The following is a 20,828-nucleotide window of genomic DNA, read 5'->3' as shown; positions in this document are numbered from 1 at the left end:
CATTGGATCTAGTCTAACCCACTCCTCAAAAGGGAAAGGGGATCAGAGCAAAGAGGGACTTGCCCAATGCCACCCAGGTACTGCATGGCTGAGTCAGAACGAGACTAACGTCCTGGCTCTACTGCCAGGTACAATTCCCCTTAATTATGAAGATGCCCCGCTTCCTCCCAAGGCTCCTGGCTGTTGGGAGGCCCCAATGAGATGTACGAGTGTGGGATTAGCCAAGTCTCAGCTGGTAGGAATGTGTGTGGATCTCTCTGCTATTTTTAAAAAGCTCCGGGTAAAAGATGTTTCTGTAACCCAATGCCGCCAGAACCTGTAATCCAATCAGCATCGTTACATGACCGTCAGGTACACACACCTGATTGGTGGATGAGTGAGTGCCGAGCTCCGCCCTCCAGAAGCTGGACCCGCGCAGACAGACACTGCCCGGGAAATGGCCCAACTTCCAGTGTGTTGTGTTCTCCCATTTACTGACATTCTCTGGTCTTCAGATTCTTGGCCAGCACTTCTACTTGACTTTCTCAAAGGGTTTCACTAAGAAGTCATCAAACACTTGCAAAAACAGAACCTACACCGATGCGAAACAGAACCTCTGGGATCTGCTAGTTGATATGGAATTGGAAGTGCGGTGCATCCCCTTTTAGCCCAGGAAAGTCACTCTGAACCAGCACACCTAATAACTGACAGGAGAGAAGCCCTGCGCGTTAAAAAGCAGCATTGGAAACCTCATCAGATATTCTCTCAACTGACTCACCACCCTCGCGATGCTGTCCACCTGCATCAGTATTTTATTCTGCAGTCTCTTTTAAAGCGATATTTACATTCATTTACTATACTAACAAAATCCTACTAAAAAGGCAAGACGTTTTATAACTTTATTATTTTCTTCCCGGGGACTGTCCCTAGGTTTTGAATCTACTAATAAGGGATCTTGTGTTTCATTTCGTGTCTGGGAGAGGAACTGTGAAGCCCCTTCGCGGCTCTTTCCTGCTGGGTTGTTAGACGCAGTGGGAATACCGGCCTTGGAGGGTACGTGCTGTAATTGGCTGAAGGGCCAGGAAGCTGAACTTTCTCAGGCTCCTTTCATCCTGAGTGTCTTGCAAGTTTCTAATCATTCTCTAGTTTGGCTCCGACTTCAGAAGAGCAATAAGGACTCAGCTAGGAGAAAGCGAAATGCTAGCTCATACCCGCCTCCGAACTTTGAGGACCTCATGTTCCGTTTTCCCAGACATGGTCACCGCAGCTCTCTCCATCTCTGAGCTGACAGCTCACCTGTCTCTTAGGGCCACCCCTGCATCCAGAGGTGAGCGGTGCTCCATGTGAGGTGGAATAAAACACAGGGATCATCACGATCCCCTTCATTTGACATGTGAGGAGACTGAGGCCCAGAGAGAGCAAGTAATTTATTCAAATTACACAGAAAAACCACGCCTAGGGCAGGGCTGAAATCCAAATCTTCTCCCTCTTGACCTGATACTGTTTCTTTTTCCCATTATGTAGAACCCTGGAGTTCTTTCAAGAGTAGCCATCGGCCCAGGTAATACATCTTAGTCAGAGTGAGTACCGACTCTACCTACTGATCCATGCCTAGAGTGATCCTTTTCCTGAAGTTCTTCCTGCTCCTTCTCAGATTTTTTTCAATTTGTAATTAACACAGGCAATGAATTACATATGGCCTCCATGTTTACCTCTCTGCGTGAGCTCCTCAGCAGCTGCATTGTTTATCAGTTCAATATGTTGAAGACAGCTGCTAGTTCTGTGAGTAAATCAGCCCGTCCTTTTCTTCCATCTCTACCCGTTATTCCTACAAGCAACCCTTCCAACAGCAAGTTAGCTGTGCCCGGCAGTGAATTGCCACGTGTTAATGGTGAAATTAGAGAATTTAAGTTTCTTTTATATAAGCTGTGTGTGCCCCCTTAAATATATGAAAATATTATTTTTCAAATATGCCAAATGATACATTGCTTTATTTATCCCATTAAGATCTATTATTATGTCTAGTAGCATGCTGAGTACAAGGGATGCGAAGTTAAACAGCACTGACTCTGTCCTTGAGTGGCTCCTACCCTGACAAGCAAAACCAACCTCTGAGCATATACTAACAGCCACACCATAAATGGCATTAGATGCATGACAGAGAGAAGGTCCAGTCCTGCTTGAGAAATCGGAAAATGCTCCCCATGGAAGGTGACCATTCAGACCAGTCCAGTGGATACTAACAGAAAGGGCCCCGTGAGAAAATCCAGCTTGGCTCACCTACCTCAAAACAGTTAGAAAACATGCTCCCATTTTGCAGATGAGAAGCAGGAAACTCAGGAAGATCATGCAACTTGGACAAGGTCACCTAGCTAGTGATGTGATCTTTCCTCAAGTTCCCAAATTCTCCTGCTCCTCCTCAGTCAGGAGGCAGCACCTTCCCAACACGCCAATAAGGTCAAACAAACAAACAAGCAAACAAGAAAAACAATGTAGAAAGCCTCCAGGACCCATGATTTATTGACATAAGTACCCCTGCTCAGTAAAAGAATCCACCTCCCCACTCAACTGAGTTCCCATCGGCAACCAGAAATTGTCGCAATCGAATGCATTTATATGTTTTGGTTTTGCTAATTTATTTCAGGCACCTCATTTTCCTGGAACAAGTGCTGTTATTTATGACACAGCAGCAAACACTTTACATTTATAGAGGTTATGAATTTTAGAAATGGTTTTAGTGGCAATTTAATCTGTCCTAACTATGAGGCATTTTACAATGACAATTAAATTATTATTAAAAAATAAACCTCCAATGACATCCTTATCACTTATCAACATATCAAAAGTTTCACAGAGTTGCATTCTGGGTGGGTCGTAAATATCCCAATGTAGGCGTCGTGAATCCCTGCAATAAACTCGAGTGAACTTAATTAACTCCTACAGTATATTTAAAAGAAAATTCTTCACACATTTTGATGTCGGGGAATGAAACATTATTTGAAAAGTGGGTTTATTACTTTCCATGGTGCACACTGATATTTAATATTTAAAGACTCTTAAATTTGATGTACTGTGCCGATAGCTGAAGGGTTTAGTCCCGCAGTGTGGGAGGGTGAGATGGTGAATTTCTTTCTCCATCTCATAGAGGGAGGTTCTAATTGTACTGGCCAAGCCCCCCCATACACTGATCTATTAAAATCTATGCTCAGAGAAGGATCAAGGCTGTTAATGTATCCTTTATCAGATTAATTTTAATGCAGGCTTGCTGAATAGCTAATTCCCAAGCTATGTTCTCAACTGTTGCAAAACAACTCCAAATTAGCCAGGGTGCTGCATTGATGCCAGAAGATAGCATGTCAGCAAAGAATCATTTACTACAAATTAAAAATGAGGGGTTCTATTTTTTTCTCCATAGAGAATCTAATAGAGAAAAAGAAAAAGTCCCTCTTAATCCACTTCCTGATCTGAATTTATAGGGCCAAAATAAAATTGCTTTGTTCCCAATCCATGTTTTGATCATCACCTCGGACAGCAATAGCAGCGATAGCAGTGTCCATTTCAAGATATTAGACTTGACATTTGACTTAAATGTAGTGTTCTCTTTCAAGTTTCTATGCACTAAGTGGCAATAGGCAAACATGGATAGCAGATGGTGCTCCCTTGAAAGACAGAGACAGATACAGTTTCATCAAAATAATGGAAGGCAACCATACAACAATGTTTGCCTGTGCTAGATGACTATAGCCAACATACTCAAAACCACTGCAAAAAAAGAAGAAGAAGGAGAAGGAGAAAGAGGAGGAGGAGGAGGAGGAGGAGGAGGAGGAGGAGGAAAAGGAGGAGGAGGAGGAAGAAGGGAGGAGGGAGGGAGGGAGGGAGGGAGGGAGGGAGGGAGGGAGGGAGGGAGGAAGACGTGGTCATTCTTATAATCTTCCCAGGGCCAGAGAACACACTACAGGATGTAGCTCACTCCATTGCCTGAATGATTTACTCAAAGTTTCCTTTAATAACTCCTAAGTATCCTTCATCCAGGTTCTTAGGTAACATTGTGTACATGGCTGTGTACTATTCCTGTATACACTAAGTCCTCACTGAACACCACTGAGAAGTTCTGCAACTATAAGTGAAATGATGTATAACAAAATCAATTGTACCATAAGCTAATGAAATACACAAGAGTTAAGTTCCTGCAGAATCGCATCAAAGTTATAACAAAATAAAGTTGGATGAAACGACATTATTCCAAAACCTGCTGTACCCCTGTGCATGTTGTACTGTGCACCTCTTTTTACAATTATAACTTTGTAACAAAGTCTGTCATAAGGCATTTTTTAGGGTTTGTTTGCTACTATAATCTGCTTTCAGCAATAACCCAACAAATATAAATCCATTTTTTCATTTGCAAAATAAGAGAGTTAAACTAGCTAATGCATAGTTTCTATCTCTAGCTTTAAAGAGGATAAATACTATAGGGCTGTGAGTTTCAACCATTGTCCTTTGCAAAAAACTACTTGATGAGCACCTACCATGTGTCAGGCCCTATGCTAGCACTGGATACAAATTGTGAAAAATGTAGCCAAAGGTGATGTTCTCACAGACTAGGCTTTATTTAGTATCTGCTACTGTTATGAAAGTGGTGCTACCATTTATTTGTACTAAAATGGATCATTTAACACTCTTTAATTTTTGCTTCTGGGAGGTAGCAACCAAGGCAAAGCTTCCTTTCCTGGTATTCCATCTGTATACCTCTAAATTCTAGTATGATGTATTTCTTAATAAATGTTTCCAACTTTGTTACAAAATAAAAAGGCATCCTGGGCTCCCCTTGACTAAGTAGTGGGATGCTTTGTAAGAGAGAGGGGAAGAACACCTGGCAGATGTGGGCCAGAACAAGACTCCAATATTGAACTTATGATTCTCCCTCCCCTATTCCCAAGTCCATTTTACTTTCCCAGATCTGAAACATTTTTTGAACCATATTATATTCTTGTAGCTTTAAGGGCCAGATATATTCCCTTAATTATACCCATCCTCAGAAATTCTATTCTGGGGCCATAACTGCCCAATTCTGTGTGAAGATATGCATTCCCATTTAAATGCAACCAGAGACTCTGCAAACAAAAATGACTAAATGAGAGAAATTTAAAGATTACCAGAAAGTGCTTAGGAGGGGAATTTGGCTTCTGGCCTCTGGTTTAGGCTAGTTTATTTTAGACCCATAAACCTAAGGAGAACAACTAGAAAATGATATCATTAGATCAATTACAATAACAATGACTACTGTGAAGACATCTGAGAACTACCAAGGCTTGGAAGGCTGAGGTTCCACAGAGAAGGAAAATCCAGAAGGCTGAATCTAACACTTGGTGTTGCTTTACTCCTGGAGGAGCCTGCTGCTTCTACAGGGGTCTCTGGAGCTCACCATAAAGTGGCAGTTTAGAGGCCAAGAAGCTGCACACGTATTCCTATGGGGCAGGAGCAATTAAAATTGGGAGCACAGGGCCTGCCAAGGAGGAGCTTTCTCCTGGGATTTTTAAAAGGCTCTGTCCCAAAGTAAGGGTAAACAAGAACTAAAGAAGCCCTTAAAGGCAATACTACTACTCTGTATGAAACTATGGTGGTGGATATGTGTCATTATACATTTGTCCAAACCTATAAAATATACAGCACTAAGAGTAAATCCTAAAGTAGTCTATGGTCTTTGATGGACAATGTTTTGTCAATTAGTGTCATCAGTTATAACAAATGTACCACTCTGGTGGGGGATACTGATAATGGAGGAATCTATGTATGTGTAATGGGGCACAGGATATAAGAAATCTCTGCACTTTATTCTCAATTTTATTATGAACCTAACACTGCTCTAAAAATGTCCACAAAACACACACACACACACACACACACACACACACACACACAAAATCTGTTTAAATAGACTAAAACCTAACTTCAAATTTGCTCAATCTCTGCTTTAATTTTTAACTCTTCCCCTAATCCGTCTTTCAGAAGCAAATGTAAATTATCTCCAGAGGATGAATATGTTTCAGAAATTTGATGCCAGGATGGATAATTTCAGCAGAGGATGAGAAGCCATAAAAGAGAATCAAGTAAGAATTCCAGGATGGAAAAACACATTAACTGAAGTTAGAACACATTAAATGAGCTATCAGAAGATTAGGTAGAGCACAAGAGAGAACAATTAAACTGAAGATAAGACAAAAGGAAATATCTAGCCTATGGCGCAGAGAGACAAAACAATAGAAAACAGAGTAGACATCCTGAAAAGGTCTGACAAATTACATACATTTGGAGTACTAGAAGAGAGGAAAGAGAGAGTAGACAGAAATAGTATTTGAAAAAATAATGACCAAGAACTATTTAAACTGATGAAGGACATCAAACCACAGATTCTAGAAGCCCTACACATACCATCAGCGTAACCACAAAGAAAACCACAAGCAAACAAGTAATCCAAAGAAAAAAAATTTTTTTTAAGATAAAAGCAGCCAGCCCTGGTCAGTTTGGCTCAGCAGTTAGAGTGTTGGCCCACAGACTAGAGAGTCCTGGTTTTGGTTTCCACTAAGGGCACATACCTCGGTTGCAGTTTGTCCCTGCCCCGGTTGGGGCCGTGTGGGTGGCAACCACTTGACATGTCTCTCTCACATCAATGTTTCTCTTTCTTCCTCCCTCTCTCCCTCCCACTCTATCTGAAGATAAATGCAAAAATGTCATCAGGTGAGTATTAAAAAAAAAAAAAAGATAAAAGCAGCCAGAGGGAAATAATGCATATTATCTTCAGAGGATTATCAATAAGAATTACAGCTGACTTCTGAGCAGAAGTAATTGAAACCAGAAGAAAATGGAATATCTTCACACACTAAAAGAAAATAACTCTCAATCTAAAATTCTATATCTAGTGGGAAGAAAATGAAAGCAAAATAAAGACAAATGCAGAGACACACAAAACTTAAATAATGCATCAACAGTAGATCTTCACTATAGCAAATACTAAAAGATATACTTCAGGCTGAAAGAAAAGTATATCGATTAACCTTTGTAAGCATATGTGGGGTAAGTCTATATAGAAAAACAATAACAACAATCATAACGGTTTTTTAGGCTCAGGAGTTATATAATGAGAACACACAATGAAATAGCACAAAGGAGTGATGTAAGGGGAGAAAAGTGTTATGAGGTCCTTGAACTTTCCAGAATATGAAAAGGTAAAAAAAATTTATATACTATTCTTTAAATAAGACAAAAATACTTACTATAAACTCTAGAGTAACACCAAAAATATAGGAAAATAATTAGCAGGAAAAGTGAAATAATATAAGAAAATGGTTAGAATCATTTTGTTTTCTTGGAAATGTCATGGGCTTTAAAGTTTTTATTGTTACATTCCCCCTAGCATCATAATACAGATACTTTGAAATGAGCCCCTTTCACAGACTGGCTTTGCCATCATGCTAACTCCATTCCAGTCTGCAGAAGGTGTGTGGTGAGCCCTGGAGTTGAAGACAGAAAGCCTGACTTGGAAATTCAGAGGAGACATTGATCTCAATATTCAGGACCATCATCTTTACCATACCCGCTGTACCTGTAAATTGGGCATGATGAACATCTTCTCAGTTTTCCTTTGGAAGGCTGAAAGGAGAGAAGAAGTGTGATACTCTTTGTGAGGTGTTACACAAATGCTTACAGTTCAAGGGATAAATACTTCTTTCCAATAGGCAATACTGTCAGGGTATCATATATATTAGGAAAATTAAAGTCAGTAGCATGCTATTTGTATTAGTCAGAATCGGCTAAACTAAGCTGAAGTAAGTAATAATCCTGGAATCTTGGTGGTTTCATACCACAAATGTCCATTTCTTGTTAAGCCGCAGAGGGTAGAGGTTGGGTAGCCCTCGGTGACCCTCCTCCAGCAGTGACTTGGGCATTTCCACCCAGGAGTGCTCCCATCTTCCACACAGGACCTCATCATCCCCAACAGAAGGAAGAGAGAGAAAGGAAAATTGCACAGATGATTTCAGAATCTAACCTGGAGGTTGAGTACGATCACTGCGACCCCCCATCCTACTGGACAAAACCAAACCACATGATCCCAAATTCACTTCAAGGGAGGATGGGAAATGTCTTCCCTACATCCAGGAAGGGGTGGGATTGGTGAGTGTGGAGCCCGTCTCTGCCAAGTCACTGATGTCCAAACTGTGTCCCCTGCAATAAACTCAAAATCCGAGAAGCGGTGACTTCCCATTACACCTTTGTTTGCATAAAGGGTAAACTATTTTTTTGAGCTCTTTCTATGGACTTTTTAATAAAGTCCATTAAACAACATGTGATTCCAAAAAAAACAAAAACAAAACAAAACAAAACCCCAAACATTAGACCAGTAGGCCATCCTATGAAAGAATGATTTGTTTAGACAAAACAGAAACTACAGTGCAAGAAACAGGTGAGACAGAAATAAAACCCTCTGTCCTCAAGACATTTTATAACAAGAGAACCCAGTGCAGATCAGTTACTTAGGAAGAAAAAACTCTTCAGTGACTCATATAGTCAGAACTGATAGATAGCTGTGCTCCTGTGTGTCCTGATACTCTCCCAAATATATCTTTATGATGGGACTCACTCTAGGAGACTCAGAACTTGGAGTCGTTTTACAAAAATGAGAATATCCAGGCATTGAAATTGGATTCCAGTTAAAGTTCTGGCAGCAACTACTTCTGTAGCTCCAGCAAACTGACTGATCTGTCTGATAATTAGAAGACTGGATTGATTCGAATGGCCCAAAGTGGGATGAACAGGTATTCTGGTTTTAAAAAAAAAAAAAAATTTTTTTAAAAAAAAAGATGTTGTGCCCAGGCAGTGTGGCTCGGTAGGCTGAGCATCATCCCATGAACTAGGAAGTCACAGTTCGATTCCCGGTCAGGGCACATGCCTGGGTTGCGGGCTCAATCCCCAGTAGGGGGTGTGCAGGAGGCAGCCTATGTTTCTCTCTCTCCCCCTCTCTGAAATTAAAAAACAGAAACAGAAGATGTTATTTCTATAGTCAATTGAGTTTTGGAAACTCCGTGCATCCGATTTACTCCTGCTTCCTTCTCCCAGTGCTCTTTGCGTGTGGTGCCTCCATAGCCCATGTCATGTTATACTTAGGAGATGCTTATTGTCATTTTTTTATAATAAAAGCCTTACCACTGATCAAGTAGTGACAGTGTGTCCTTTCTGTTGCTCTTTTTACTGTTTATCCTCAATGTGTCTCATGCATGTGTGTTGGGAGGGGTACAGAGGTGGGAATTTAGTACGTAGCATTCTTCAAACTTATCTGACCAGGTACTACTTTATATCATAAGAGATGATGGAATTTATGGGCCCTAATGCCCTTCATATATCTAACAGTTAGTGATCCATGACTATGATGTATCCCTCCGTAGCCAGATGACCCCAAGACATTCCAGAGCTTCCAAGTCCTGCGGGAAATCTGCAAAAGCTACTGTTACCCAAGTTGTTCAATGAGAATTTGTAATTGGAGGTCCCTAAGGATTCATGCTAGCCTAAACTTCTATGAATTTATGAATCTATTCTTTTTGGTGATGGGAAAACACTGTGTATTTTCAAGTCTGCATGTGCAAACCTTTTCCTGAAAGCCTAGATATCAAACAGAGCCCTGGAAAATACAGAGAAAAATCTAAAAGTGAAAAAACACGTCCTTTAAAAGATATTCCAGAACAAGGCAGAAGTGTTGCTTCTATGATAGAAAGATTCATTTTCTATCCATGCATTTGCCATCAGTGTTTCTTTCTGGAACAAGGCTCAGATAAAATCACTTCCTCTTCTTAATAAAAATAGTTAAGTATCATTCACATGACCTCCCATAAGAGTATAAACCTACTGTCATGGATTCCGCCATAACTCAATCCTTGCCATTCTGGTCATCTCATCACGAGTCTATCCATCCCCACGCCCATATTCCCACCATCTCAACCACCAGGTATCTTATGACATGCCCATGTCCATACATCCATTATCACCTCCACCACTATCTACCCTCTGCCAACACCCAAACCAGATTGCTACCCTTTCCCTAAAGACACCAAACAGGTCCACCCTACTGTGATTTAGGTCCATTGGTTTTGACCCCGGCAATTTTTTCATGTTTCTCCATCTGCAAAAATTGGTATGCACCTGTCAAAGTTCAACTCTCGTGCCTCAGAGAAGACTTTTCCAATTCCTTACTGCAAAATGTGAATCCAATTTACTCCTGCTTCCTTCTCCCAATGCATATTGTCATTTTTAAAACTAACTGACCAAGCAGTTACAGCGTGTGCTTTCTGTGATTATCTTGGTTAATATTCATATTAGTCTTAATGAGGTTGATACCATTTTTAACTTTGTTTTACAGATGAGGAAACTAATGGTCATAGAAGTTGAGTAACTTTATTACGATCACACAGGTAATAACAATTAGATCTGGGATTTCAACAAGGGTCCGTAAGGCTCCACAGTCTTAGAAACAGCTGAGTCAGATCCCAGCTCTGCCATTGAACTAGTTACCTGGGGCTGACCAGTTCACCTCACAGAACTTCAGTCTCCTTGTCTGAAAATCTCGATAACCCTGCCTTGTTCTGCACTGGGGTACTGTGATCATAAAATGAAATAATGAAACTGAAAGAGCTTTGCAAATGTTTAAGTACTATGCAAATGCAAGCTAATTAATTAATGAACTCATTAACATGTTCTCCTGCTGGGCTGCAGTTGGGGCCAAATTATAAATAATCCTCATCTTGCTGGGAATTTAACCAAGAAATGTAGGGTGGTGGGAGGGAGAAAGAAGGCTGAGGACCCAAAGTCTGAAACTCTGCACACACTAAGAAAGGCAGTTTCACTCGGAATCATTTCCGTTGCCAGCCGCGGAGTTATTTTTCCCCAACAAAATGTGAAGGGATGGAAGATTCCGGAGGGGCGAGCCATCCCTCTAATATGCTCATTAATAGCGGGTCCAGCCTGTCATCCCTGTGCGCTAAATCCCCAGATGTTGTGAAGTGGGGAGGCCCTGCAGTCTAGGTCGTCATTGCTTATTTATGTTTAGCAAACATGTTTACGACGTGCCAGGGCCTGCTCTCCATGCTTTGGAAGCATTCCTTAGTCTAATTTCTATAAAAACTCTCTGCGTAGTTACTGCTCCTGTCCCCATCTTACAGATGGGGAAAGCAAGGCACACAGAGTTGAGTAAATTGCCCAAGGCCATGCAACTAGGAAGTAGTGAAGGCAGGACTCCTACCCAGACCATTTGGTTCAGCGGTCATGCTCTTGACCCCACGTCACAGTCCTCATTACCTGTGGCCCCTCTGCTCTGACAATTCATCCCCAAGGACACCCAGGACTCTTTTACCTGGGGAAGCTGGGGGACAGCAGCAGCCCCTATTTATTGAACCCTAATCATATGCTGGCTACTGTTTAAAAAATAACAGGCATATATCATAATACCATTGACTATATTTCCCTTCACCTTTTTCACCCATCCCCCCATCTTAGTGTGGTGATCACGTTGTAAGGTATAGAAATGCCTTATCACTATATTGTACACCTGAAACTAATGTAATATTGTATACCAACTCCACTTAATTATAAATATAAGTAAATGCACAAATGGCATGCACGATCCCACTACATTTTCTGGGTGTGTGCGGAAGAGGACAGCAGATCCGCAAGCGCTGTGTCCCTCCGCGCCGTCTGTCCGTCCAGGGGCTGCACTCCGCTCCGGGCGGGAGCCCCCGCTGTGCAGGCTGCCTGCTGGGCGGAGGAATCTGGGTGAGGGCGCCCGCTGCTGCACTGCGGCCTCCTCACCTTCTCCAGACGGCTTTAAAGGAATGAAGGCAATATTCTGATCACAATCTTTCTGACTCAGGTGTCTCCTAGCTGCTTCTGAACTCAGGCAAGAGAAAGAGGAATGTCGCATACTAATCAGGTCAGACGCCAACAGAGGAGAACACCGAGCTCAGACAGGTCCCTTGCCCAAGGTCACAGAGGTAGGACATGGGGACGCCGGGCTCCCACCTGCCGCTGTGATGCTCTCGCATTTCCTCACTATTCTAAAACAGGATAGTTTAAAGTACAGGGCCGGGAGGGAGGAGGTTTACAGTTGTTCGTATGGAAAATAATACAAGAACTGATACATAATAATACAAGAAAAAACTCGTTTCGCCTTCTCACAACTGTGAACCGACTTTTGCCCCATCTGTATAGATCGTCAGGAAAGAGCAAAGGTCAGACTCTGTGGCTTATTATAATGCTACTGTTTTTACAATAATACAGTAGCTTCATTTAATTTGCTTTGCTATGACTTCAGGAGAAGGAAAGAACTTACTTTCCACGCACCAGAAGAAGAGATCTGGCCAAAATCCGACACAGAGGAGAGAACTAAAATCTGGATCTGAGCATGAATGTCTGATTCTCAAGTCAGTGCTTCTACCACTACCTAGGACACGATTCCCCGTGCCTTCTATAACGTATAAACAACGTTGCCACTGAAATAACCAAAAAAAAAAATGCCATCCATATCCCATGGTCCCACTACCCTAATAAAGCAACCACACTCATCTGTCCACAATTCCCCTTCGATCCTGTGCGTAGGCAGCTGTGGAGTTTTTATGTCATTATAGCCCTAGAGGTTCCCTAAAAGTCCATGTCACCGTCAGGACTGAAAAGCCAATAACTGCATGAAGTGATCATTCTACTATAATTTACTAAAACATCTTCTTTGTGCTGTAAGCGGATCTCCACCACTGCACCCTAATAAATAACATGCCGACGGCTCCCCTCCAGTGACCCGCGTGGATTCCGTGGCAGTGGCAGTGCCGGGTTTCCAGGTTAGATGGCTTCATCGTGGACAACGTGGGAATGGAAGTGACAGGAGCATGCAGCGTCCCCCCAAAGCCTCATCCCCCCACACCCAGCTCACTAGACCAGATGCGGAGACTGCGAGGGAAGCCAGCCAGCCCATGATTAGACCAGTCAAGCATGTTTAAATAAAAAAAAGGAGTTTAGAATATTTAACAGGATCAAAGAGGGAAGATTACAGAGATCTGGAGCCTTTGATAAATATTAAACTTGCATCCACTCCACTCCTGGCGGTGCACCGAGCGTGGAAGAGAATCAGACAGAGAGGAAATTCAAAAGTTAGGGGCCTTTATCTCTGCAGCAGTGTCTTCTGACAGGTAATGAAGAAACGTCTATTGTGTCTATTGTCTTTACTTGATGGGGGAAGAAAAGTATAGTTACTTCTAAAAATGAAAATGACCTCCCTGGCCGGTTTGACTCGGTTAGAGCATCGACCCTCAGACCAAAGAGTGGCCGGTTCGATTCTGGTCAAGGGCATGTACCTCGGATGCAGTTTGGTCCCCGGCCCTGTTTGGGGTTGCATGGGAAGCAACCAGTCGATGTGTCTCTCTCTCATTGATGTTTCTCTCTCTCCCTCCCTCCCTCCCACTTTATCTGAAGATAAATGGAAAAATATCCTCGGGTGAGGATTTAAAAAAAAAAAAAGAAAGAAAGAAAAGAAAATCACCAAATCTAAGAGCTGTCCAGAAGAGAGTTGTAAGATGTCAGATCAGGAAGAAAATTTGTTAACCTGGCCTACTTCCTGCACTACAAAGAACAGGCAACTAAGGCCCACCAAGGGTGCAGACTGGTCTCTAGGCACCAGGCAGAGCTGCGCCCCCTGCTCCTGCCCAGTGCTCCTTCCAACGAGCTATGCTGCTTCCACTCAAAATGAAATGGAGCCAAGCAGACAGCTCCCACGGGGGGACTGGAGGCCTCCCAGCTCCTTGTAGGTTAGGCAGTGGTTACGTCAAAGTCGTCTCCAATGCAAGCATCCTGGACATGTCCAAGAAGCCTTCCCCAGGAAACGGGCTTGCTTCTTTCCCTGGGACAGCAGGCTGCTTGGCTGCTCGCTCCCTGAACTGCCCATCTTCCAAGAGCCTTGACTGGCGAAGGTGAGTCCTGATGCCCTGCAGAAGCGCTTCCCATCAGGACACGTGGGCGCTGTCTCCTGTTCTTTCTGTTTGGACTACTGTCCAGTCTGACTGACCAATGTCCAGGATGTAAGAGTCGCGAAGTATTTCAAATGTCAGCCCTGGCATTTGCCAATGCTTTTCAATTGAGTACCAGATTTGCACGGTTGTCATGAGAGGGAAAGTACGCTTGCAGACCATATGAATAATAAAGCCTCTGAGAAGTACTTCAAGGAAAATTCTGTTGAACTGTGTTTAACTCCATGTTCCCAAACTTCTTAGACTATACAGGAACAATGCCGTCCCCTTCTGCCAACATTTTTCAGTTTTAAGAAATACTTACTACCACCCTGGTGAGTTTGGCTCAGTGGTTCAAATGTCAGCCTAAGGACTGAAGGGCTGTGGGTTCGATTCCCAGTCAAGGGCACATACCTAGGTTGCAGGTTCTATCCTCAGCCCCAGTTCAGGTCGTACGGGAGGCAACCAATTGATGTGTCTCTCTAACATCGATGTTTCTCTCTCTCTCCCTTGCTCCCTCCCTCCCTTCTACCCTACCTAAAAATCAATGGAAACATATCCTTGGGTGAGGATTAACAAAAAAAGATTTTTAAGTGCATACTTACCACTATACCTTTCTATAAAACTAGTGTGCTGGGAAACAGCCTTGGCAAGAAAATGGATTTCTGCACCCCAGTGGCACCTGTATCTGAAAGTCCCCTCTTCAGATAGGTAGAAGATGCTGATGGACACCAGTTGGGGAAGAGAATGTACTGAAAAGCAGTAAAGAGACTGACTTATACTGAAATCCTCTTTCCTCCACTTGCCCTTGAAAAACATTCCTTAAATTGTCATAGGCTCGGTTTCCTCACCTGTTGAGACAGGTTTAGCATTCTCTCCTTTGCAGGAGAGCTGTGAGGATCCTGGAGACAAAGGTGTCAGGTAATGATCACGGTGTCAGGCAGACGGTAAACAGTAGGAGTTGTCCCCCAGCCCTGGGCTCATCCAGCCCCGAGCCCTGTAGAGGGCGCCCTTGAGGCGTCTGCTCCCCTGGGTCACAGTCTGGTGGACAGGGCAGGGCCGGAAGAGGCAGCCACGTAAAGACAGGGCTCAACCTCGGCTGGAGGGAAGTGGTGAAGCTGGAGTGATTTGAAGACGGTTCCTAAAACTGGTGTGATCAACTAAGCCCTGCAAGAACCTTCTCCTCCTTAAAAAAATAACTGCCACTATATGTAAACCATACTTTCAATATAACTGCCTTCTGTAGAATGTGGCTGGCGGGGACCAGGGAGAGGGAGAAGGAGGAGTTAGTGTTTAATAGGTATGGTGAGCCCGGACAGTGTGGCTCAGTGGTTGAGCGTCGACCCACGCACCAAGAGGTCGCCGGTTTGATTCCCGGTCAGGACATATGCCCAGGTTGTGGGCCAATCCCCAGTGGGGGGCATGCAGGAGGCGGCCAATCGATTTCTCTCTCAGCGATGTTTCTCCCTCTCTCTCCCTCTCCCTTCCTCTCTCTCTAAAATCGATTTAAAAATATTTTTTTAAAAAAACAGGTAAGGCATTTCAGTTCAGGAAGATGAAAAAATTCTGGAGATGGATGATGTGTTGTTCACATAACGGGAACATACTTAATGCCACGGAACTATACACTTAAAATGGTTAAGATGGTAAATTTTGTTATGTATACTACACCACAATTGTTTCAAATTTAAATAACTGTTGCCTTCCCATCCAAGGGGCAAACTAGCTCCTCGTCCCAGACTGCACTCTGACAAAGTCACGTCCTGGGTGGCGAGCGCACCCCCGGAGCGTGCTGGCCCCTCGGAAGCTGAGGCGCCCCACTTCTGGTTCCTTCTGGGGTTCTCGTCCCTTCCAGCCAAGCCTCCAGATGGTAGCGCAGGAGCCCGGTAGACACCTTTCGCCGCAGTCTTTGCCCCGCGTCTCCCCCAGTTCACTTAAAAATAAACGGTCTTCTTCTGTAATTCCAGACAGAGCACGAAGCGCGCTCTCTCACGCGGCCACGGACTTCTACGTGCACAGCTCTGCGGGGACCGCCTTCAGGTCCGCCGGCTTGAGAACTGGTCAACGCGCCGCCCTGAGTCAGGTAACAGCTTTCCCATCAAGGACGGTTCTCCCCTGTGCCTGAGTCAAAGCTTAATTATTAAACATAAATAAAATAAAAGTATTACCCGGGTTATAAACGATGTCAAGGTAATAAGGTAAGTGAATCTAAAACCCTCCCAGCCCTGGCCGGTTTGGCTCAGCGGTTAGAGCGTTGACCTGTGGTCCAGAGAGACCCGGGTTCGGTTCCCACTGGGGGCGTGTACCTCGGTTTTGGTTTGTCCCCGGCCCTGGTCGGTCGTGCGGGTGGCAGCCACTCAATGTGTCCCTTTCACGTCAATGTTTCTCTCTCTCTCTCTCTGTTCCTCTCTCTCCCTCCCACTCTACCTGAACAAAGGATGGAAAAATGTCCTCGGGTGAGGATAAAAAAAAAAAAAAACCCTCCCAAATAAAGCATGCCCCCAAAAATCAAGTTTCTCTAAAGCAGTGGATAGCTTTTATGTTTCTACTGCCCACTTTGGCACGTGCTGTTTGGAAACATGTCCAGGTGGCCCTAATATATGCACGGCTCCTCCCCATCTACCTATTAATAAGACTGCACCATGTAAAACAAGCTAGACAATTACTGTGCCCTAGTTGTCTGTGGTTAAGACTTAATTGGATGGCTGTGTTCAATTTTGAGCATCATGTTTCCAGAAAGAAAAAAAGAAGTGATAAATTGGATGTAGTTCAAAGGAAAGCAAGACAACGGATGAAAGCGGCTGGGAAAATAAGACCCAGTTGGGAATGTTAAGGTAATTCTGTACATTTTCAGCTCAGTGACAAGATGGCTGAGAGATAATGGAAAGCATCTGATGAGTCAATTCGGGCTTGGTCCCTGAGGGCATCACCAGCAGGAGGGAGAGGAGAAGGGAGTGAGTCTGTTTTAGCTCTGTCTCTGCAGCTCAGGAGCACAGGGTCTGGGGCGTAGTAGGTGTTCAGTAAAAACGTTCTTGCTGAATGCCCCCTAGAGAAAACGCCAAAATGAGATCGCTAAACCGGCTCATGCTGACGCTGACAAATCTCTTTTTCCAGGAAGGGTTGAATTGTTGCGTTTGATCCCCAGCAAGAATAATTTAGGGAAGGTAAAATCAATTTTCTCATTAGGCCAGTTGTGGATTAAATAACTTACCCCAAGGCTCCTGTCAACCCTGCTAACTCATAATTCTCTGTACTTTTAGCCACATTCATTGTGTCACTCAAAAATTTACAACTCCCTGTGGCTCCCAAGGTAAAGTTCAAGATCCGGAGGTACACTGGTATCCACATTCTAGCCCAAACGTGCCTTTCTGATCTAGTTACTGCTTCTTCCCTCTCCCAGTCACCCACTGATAGACTTGTCTGCACAAGGTGCTCCCCCACCATTTTCAGCAGGCAGTGGCTCAGACAAACCCCTTTATGTCTCAGCGCCGCCACTTACCATCCATGTGACCTGGAGCTCCTTGGTTGCCCTCTCTGAGTCTTCTTCCATCCTATGAAAGTGGGGATAGGAATAGCTCCTGTGAGTCTTCAGTAAGGTCATGCACGCCAAGCATTCAGCACCGTGCTGGACACACGGCGGTCTTCTCTTCCCTCCCTTCTTTGACAGTGCTGTGTTCCTTTTCTGTGATGTTCTTCAGCTTGCTTTTCTCCAACTTGCCAAAGTCTGCCGTTCACTGAAGCCCAACTCAAATCTAACCGCATTCACAAAGTTTTTCCCGAGTGTCCAAGTCTAGGATTTTCCCCGAGTTCCGTGAGCGTTCAGCACGCTCATGCTCTGGACAGGTTCATGGAGACCAGACCATATTCCCCCACGGAAACATCGGCTGCCCGCTCTTCCACCCCTCCCTGGGCTCAGCTCCCTGCACAATGGAAAGAGGCATAATATTAAGTCCCAACCCTCAAGAGGAAGGAGGAGAGAGTGTTTGTATGTATTTAAAGAGCACTAACATGGATCAGCTACTCTGCTAAGCACTTCCATGTACTGTCTTCATATTAATCAGAAATCTAACAGCAGAACCCGAACCATGGTTGCACATTAGAATCACTAAGAGACGATGTTAAAAATAGGCATTCCTCTCGCCCTAGCCCAGACGAATTTACACAGAATTTCTGGTGGTGGGACCTCAGTGGTTTATATAAACTCTCCAGGGAATGATCACAAGCACCCAAAGTTGAGAATCTCTGACTTACAACTTAATTATGGAAAACACACGCACACACACACGTAAATACATTCTCAATAATTTATTCTGGTGATGCTAAGCAACCTTATAACATTCACCTACCCACACTCTCATCTATTTTTTCACTCATTCATTCACCCAACACACATTTTGGTGCCTTATACGCACAAACAGAACACTGTTTGCCAGGTGCTGAGAAAGTCACAAAGATAACTCAGACACAGTTTCTGACCCTTAAGGAGCTTCTCTATTAGTAGGAGAGACCCATTAGTAGGAGAGAACTAATCCTGGACACAGGTAGAGAGTGACAAGTGTCCCCCAAAAGATGCCACGTTCTATGAAGTACCGGCTGCTGGGCTCATGGCAGGCATCGCAGAAAGGCATGCGCATTGGGAGGATTTCGACATGTGGAAAGGAAGTGATGGTGGAAGGAACTGCCCAAGTAAAGGCAAGGAGGGAGGAGGGCACTAGAGTCCCAGGCATGGTGGGGCCGCAAAGCTGGCCTCGTTGCCCATCCCGCACCTATGCAAGGAGGCTGGCACAGTCTTTACTCCCTGCCACCAGCTTCCCCAGGAAACCCGAGCTTGCACCCTGCGGTTCTTCTAGAGCAGGCTCAGAACTTAAGCACTCTGCTGTCTTATCTTCCCAGGGCCAATCTTTCTCAGAGGGAGGCCCTCTGGGGGTCCTTCTCTTCCGCCTGAACATCCCCACGGCCTCAGACCCTCGCCAGTGGAGCCTGCAGGAGCTGTCACACCCCGCAGGTGGGAGAAGGCGTGGTCTCCCTGGAGCGCTGCCAACTTGAAACTCTCGGCAGGAACCTGGGAACGGGTCCAGAGAGGCTGGGACAGGCACACAGGAGCCACACTTGAAGATGCACCGGTCATCTTGAGGAGTCAATGCGGTGACAGAAAGCAGGACGCTTTCCAGGTGGCCAAGGGTAGTGGCAGGTGCTGGAAGTTTGGATTCCAGCCCCAAACTCTGACCTCTGGTGAACATTTCCCCAGAGTGGCTCCGTTTCCCGTCGTTAAAGTGAAGGGCATGGATTAGATAATAATTCATCATTTTTATTATAAAAGGTATCACTTATTAAGGATTTGCAGACAAACACTGTGTTATTTAATCCTCACAATAGTCAGATGAGAAAAGCAGTGGTATAATGTCCATTTTACAGATGAGAACACTGAGGCTAACAGAGTAGGTTTAGGTCTGTAATTGGAACCCGTTCTAACACAGTGATTTTCAAACTGCAGGATGCAGAAATAATTTAGAGGGCTGTAATCAGCACTTTTTAAAAAAATGGAAATGAATAAATCTAAATGGATGAGAATAGGAAAATAAGAGTGAATTTCACACAATAGGTATTGTTCTGTGAAACTTTTATTTGTTATACATATATGTGCATGTGCTATATATACTGTATATTTCAATTATATGCATAGATGCATGTACACTTACTTTTAGGCATTGGGTCATAAAAAAAAATTTTTTAAAGAAACGTGTTCATCTTTCTGAAAGCTGCGGTCAAGCCATTGAAACCACTGCTGTAAACCACGGGCACACGCTTCCCTGGATGACTTTTAGAGAATGAACTTTCTCCACCTTTCAGCACAGTGGTTTGCAAATCTGAAACTTGGAAGGATGCACACAGCCGTGACTATCCGGTGCAGACACTGCCCACGTAGCCAATTCCCGAGGAGCGCGCCAAGTGTGGGCCCTTACAACCCTGGGTTCCTCCCTCTCGTCGGGTCGAAGCTGAGACCCCGTCCGGGAGTCCAAGAAGACCTGCCTCCCGTGCTGGAGCCGCAGCGCAGAGGTGACGCTGCTGAAACTCTGCAGGAAGAGCTGGGTCCTCTGGGATTCTCAATCCAGCTGGGAAACTGAACTGCCATCTGGTAAATCACAAGACGAGTTTTGTTCTTGCCAGACGCACCCTATCAGTATGGAAGATACCGACAGACTTCAACACACAAACAGGTTCTGTTGCCCAAAGTTCCTTTCTAACTCAGATGTTCGGAGTTCGGAACGCATCACCCCATGGAAACAAGGAGGTTATAAATGGAGGTTAGTTTTTCATGTTTTAAAACTCAGAGGGTGTGTGACACACTGTATTTTGCATCATGAACTGGGTAAGAACTGGGTGAGGGCCCACTTGTCAGCTGCAGGAACTTACACATAAATTCCTTATGCTTCCCAAGTCCTGGGGGGGGGTCACTAAGAATAGGAGTGTTGGGGGTCATTGTGAGGGGACAACTGTACATACAGAGGGTCTAGTACATGTCGATGTGGCTATTATTATTATAACACGTGGTAGAGGAAGGACACATGACCTTGACCTCGGCACTTAAGCACCCACAGACTCCGTTTTCATCTTTGCAGAAAGACAATTTTTATCTCCCGGGGTCATTATAAACATGAATGAAAGCGTGTACAGAATGCACTTAGTACAAAGTCTAACACAGCATGAGTGTTTAATAAACAGGGGCCGTTGTTTGCTGACTTGAATCAACCCTTATTAATACTCCTATATACCAGGAAAATTAAAATTAACAAGTGTTTAGCAGCTGCCTGGCTC

This window comes from Molossus molossus, unplaced genomic scaffold (genome assembly GCF_014108415.1).
Source record: "Molossus molossus isolate mMolMol1 unplaced genomic scaffold, mMolMol1.p scaffold_m16_p_14, whole genome shotgun sequence".
Taxonomy (NCBI): Eukaryota; Metazoa; Chordata; class Mammalia; order Chiroptera; family Molossidae; genus Molossus; species Molossus molossus.
The sequence above is the reverse complement of the archived record's forward strand: the minus strand, read 5'-3'. Positions refer to the sequence as shown.